This window comes from Ochotona princeps, chromosome 2 (assembly GCF_030435755.1).
Source record: "Ochotona princeps isolate mOchPri1 chromosome 2, mOchPri1.hap1, whole genome shotgun sequence".
Classification (NCBI taxonomy): domain Eukaryota; kingdom Metazoa; phylum Chordata; class Mammalia; order Lagomorpha; family Ochotonidae; genus Ochotona; species Ochotona princeps.
Genome location: NC_080833.1, coordinates 119,058,385 through 119,062,701, shown reverse-complemented (window position 1 = coordinate 119,062,701; position 4,317 = coordinate 119,058,385).

The following is a 4,317-nucleotide window of genomic DNA, read 5'->3' as shown; positions in this document are numbered from 1 at the left end:
CTCCCCAAATGGCTGTAATGACTGAAGCTGAGCCTGTCTGAAGCCAGGATCCAGGAGTTTCTTCTGGGTCTCCCACATAACTGCAGGTTCCCAAGGACTTCAACCATCTTCTGCTGCTTCCCTGGGTCATAAGTAGGGAGTTGGGTCAGAAGTGGAGCTTCTGGGATTAGAACCAGCCTCTATATGGAATGTCAGCACTACAAGCAGAGGATAGCAGGCAGCACCCCTGCACTGGCCCCTTAAAGCAGAGTCATTTCACCCAAAAGGCTTTTGTGTTTCCTTTCTCATTTCTTCATTGGCATATTGGTTATTCAGTGGAGCACTTTTCGACTCCATGGTGCGGTAACTTTTCTGTTTTAATTTTGTATCTGTTGTTGACGTGGTATTGTGACTTCTCATTTAAGGGAATGTATAGTGAAGGCATAATAGAGACTGTCATATCCAGATGTGAAGATACAATGCAGTATGCACCTGTACTTCCAAATCAAAGATGGACTCCCAATGAAACTGTGGGAAATATCTAGACAATGGGATGCTGGACTGTCTGCCATTGTCTGTACCAGCAATGTCAGGGCACACTTAAATAACAGACTGATGATGCACTTATAACTGCTTATGAAGGACTATATTATTGTAATAGTATGGAGAAAATCAGTCGGGGGTGGGAATTTGGGGAGGGTTGGGGAAATTCCAGACCCTATGGGATTGTACCATAAAATTTAAAAAAATAGAAATTAAAAAGAAGTGATCCTTAACGTGTGGTTTCCTCACTAGCAATGCAGATTCTCAGGCCTCAGCCTATACTTGCTGCTTCGGAACCTGAAGTGTGGCAATCTGAGTCTTAAGAAGCCTTCCAGTGAAGGCTGGCATGGTAGTATAGTAAGCTAATCCTTTGCCTGCAGTGACACATCTCATGTGGGCACTGATTTGTGTTCCAGCTGTTCCACTTCCAATCCAGCTCCTTGCTTGTGGCCTGGAAAAGTAGCAGAGGATGGCCCAAAGCCTTGGGACCCTGCACCCATGTGGGAGACCCATAAGAGGCACTTGATTCTTGGCTTCACATCAGCTCAACTTTGATTGCTGCAGCCATTTGGGGAGTGAGGCAGCAGATGGAAAACCTCTTTCTGTCTCTCCTTCTCTTTCTGTAAAAATCTGCCTTGCAAATAAATAAATCTTTAAGAAGCCCTTCAAGAGATTCTGATGAGAGCTGAGGTTTGAGAACCACTGGCCTGAATACCCAGAGTATGCTATTGTAGAGAATGAGGTCTGGAGGGAGGCTGCCCTGGGTTGATAGAACCCAAAGGAAGCACCTAAGTCTGCTTGACAAGATGCTTTGCTCAAAATAGCTTTAACATGGTGCTCAGTCAGAGCCAAGTGAATGAATAATCACGGAGAACATTTAATATAGCCTGGTTCATTTATTCAAAATAATTTCCAAATAGGAAGGGAGAGCAATGAGAGGACAGGAGGGGAGAAGTGGTATTGTCTCCTTGGAACTGTACCTATGGAATGCATATTTTAAAAATATTTAAACAACAAAAGCAACTCACTGCCAACCCTTGAAAAAAAAATCACTTGATCTCATCTACTAAAGTAACCTGTGAGTCATAAAGAAGCTATATTCTATAGTTGGAAAACCTAATATTTTTAAATAAACTAGCTGGATCACATGCAAAAATTACTTTCCCACAAAGAGTAAAAGTATCAGATAAAGAGTAAAAAAAAGAATAAATTTATAACGCAGAAACATGATAAACACTGACACCAGGTGATGAAGACCAATATGAAAAGTGATAAGTCACTTTTTTTTTAAGATTTATTTATTTTATTACAAAGTCAAATATACAGAGAGGAAGATCTTCCGTCCAATGATTCACTCCCCAAGTAACTGCAATGGGATGGCCGGTGCTGTGCTGATCTGAAGCCGGGAACCTGGAACATCTTCCAGGTCTCCCACGTGGGTGCAGGGTCCCAAAGCTCTGGGCCGTCCTCGACTGCTTTCCCAGGCCACAAGCAGGGAGCTGGATGGAAAGTGGAGCTGCCGGAATTAGAACCGGAGCCCATATGGGATCTCGGTGCATCCAAGGCGAGGACCTTAACCACTATGCTATCATGCCAGGCCCAATAATGCTTATATTAAAATGACTGCTTCTGAGATCTAAATAAGACACAAGATTGTCAAAATTAAATCACAGATCAAATTCTTAACTGGATAATTACATTAGTTTTAAAACAGTGACTCAACATGTTTCAGAGTTTTAAACACTGGTTGTTTATTTTTTAAGATTTAGTTACTTTTCAGGAAACAGTCAGCGTGGATCCACATATTACCTTACTAGGTAGGACACAAAGATTAGTTACTCCTCACTAGGGTATTGAAGATTTCTCTGCACACCCCTCCTAAAACTGTTCTGCACCTCAACTGTTGACATATGCCTTGTTGGATTTATAAGCCAGTTTAGACTATCTTAAAATCTGCTAAGTTCAGCAAAATTATGCTTCAACACTATAAACTGCCAAATACTAAAATGAAAATAGACATGAGACACCTGAACAGTACCCCATAGCCACTTTAAGGTGTATAGCAGCCGGTTCTGTGTATAAACAAAAAATGAAATGTCAATGAAGTAGTCACAGGAGGTGGTTAAGAACTTACATGGTTTTAACATATTGATTGTTCAATGGCATGTTAATTAATTCCATAATGTTGTAAATTGTTGTTGATGTTGTGCTGGGGCTTTCAATTGATCGGGATGATATTCTGCCAGCTCTACCTTTAGACCATAGATGGTCTCCCCAAGAAACTGTTGGATTTATCTGGACAATAAGATGCTGGACTCTGTGCTTGGTATATGTTTACAAAAAAAGAATCTTGACTAGGTCATCGGAACGACAACCAGGAGCACTGAGCGGTCCACAGAAACAAAAGAACAGTAAACTTCCTTCGGGACTAGGGAGAGGAGCTTTTTCTGGTCCTTGCCTGGTTTCGACTTTGGGTCCCCACCCTCTCTCGTAATGACCATCAGGATCACTCCAGAAACCCCTCCAAACAAACAGACAAACAAACAAACAAACAAACAAACGAAAAACTAGAATAGACGGAGAACAACAAGGAAAGCTTAGTAACAGATCCCGGAGCCTATGAAACTATCACATAATGCAACGTAATAAAAAAAAAGATTTATTTATCTTCTTGGAATGTCGGATTTACAAAGAGAAGGAGAGACAGAGAGGAAAGATCTTCCGTCTGCCAGTTCACTCCCCAAGTAGACACAATGGCCGGTGCTGAGCCAATCCGAATCCAGAAACCAGGAGCTTCTTCCAGGTCTCTCACACGAATGCAGGGTCCCAAGGCTTTGGGCCATCCTGTACTTGCTTTCCCAGGCCACAGGCAGGGAGCTGGATGGGAAGTGGAGCAGCTGGGATTATAATAGGCACCCATATGGAATCCCAGTGCCTGCAAGGCAAGACCTTAGCCACCAGGCTACCATTCTGGGCCCTAAACTCTGGTTTTTAATGGTAGATTTTTTTTTCTGGTAAAATTTGGGCTGTGTTGCCATCAGCAGAGAATTGGATAAGAAAGCTATGGTACATCTACTCCATGGAATACTACTCAGCTATTAAAAAAAACAAAATGCAGTTCTTTGTGGCCAAATGGGCCAAACTGGAAACCATAATGCTAAGGGAAATGAGCCAATCCCAAAAGGTTAAATACCACATGTTTGCCTTAATTTAAGATGATATGATGTTATGTATGTTATATGTTGTGTATAAACTAAAATTGAAATGTCAATGAGGTGGTCACAGAAGGTGGTTAAGAACTCGCATTTACTTTTAACATATTGGTTACTCATTACTATGTCAAAAAATTTTGGGCTGTGTTGGTTTGAGTGGTGAACTTGAAAATTAGACTCAAATTTTAGTCCTATCTCTGCTTTTAGTATAATGCAAGTCACTTAATTTACTTTATGACTCATTTTCCTTGCCTTAAGAACATTCTATGTTCAACATTCTGTCGTCAGAGCAATAGTGGCTGGAGCTTAAGTCTGGACTCAGAAGGTGCTTGGATGAATAGGACTTGCTTAGTCCCTAGGAAAGGGTTGCAGAATCTTAGCTCTGGAAGCGATGATAACAGTGAGTCAGTTCTTCCCAACCCTTCCTGCGCTTTTACATTTTAGAGATGAGGAAACTACAGCCCAGAGATGCTCAATGAAGTAAAAGAAGAGTTACTGTGTGGGATCCCCAGGACAATATAGCCCACTCCAGCAGTAGTGGGGTCTTTGGATCAGTAGAGGATGGGCGTGTGTCCTTAGGCAA